Raw genomic sequence first — 369 nt, forward strand, 5'->3', positions numbered from 1 at the left:
CACCCTATTCTCAATATAGTGCACTACTTTTGTCCAGAGCCCTATGGGCCTGGTCAAAAGTAGTGCACTACATAGGGAATAGGGTGCTATTTGGGACTCAACCATGGTCTCATCTCACATCTGACTACAACAGGGCCATGCGACCATGGCAGCATTATTGAGCTTTGAAAGTTTACGTAGAGATTCAGTCATTCTCAATAGTACTTTTTCTGACCTAGTTCTAGACCACAGAGTTGATGAGTGATGTTGAAATATGAAATTAAATAACCTGCAACCTGTCTGAAAGGAAAGCTAGAGATACTATGATTTCAACTGCTGTTTTTATTTACTCTTCTCACTTTTCCATCCCTCTTTCCACCCTTCCTGCAG

General features: G+C 41.5%; 1 protein-coding gene across 11 annotated transcripts in view; it reads left to right on the top strand.

Annotated features, from left to right (window-relative positions):
- LOC311131725 (uncharacterized protein) overlaps positions 1 to 369 on the top strand; it is a 45,950-nt gene that overhangs the window by 40,135 nt on the left and 5,446 nt on the right. The window lies entirely within an intron of this gene.

Source organism: Coregonus lavaretus (assembly GCF_964263955.1).
Source record: "Coregonus lavaretus genome assembly, chromosome: 7".
NCBI lineage: Eukaryota > Metazoa > Chordata > Actinopteri > Salmoniformes > Salmonidae > Coregonus > Coregonus lavaretus.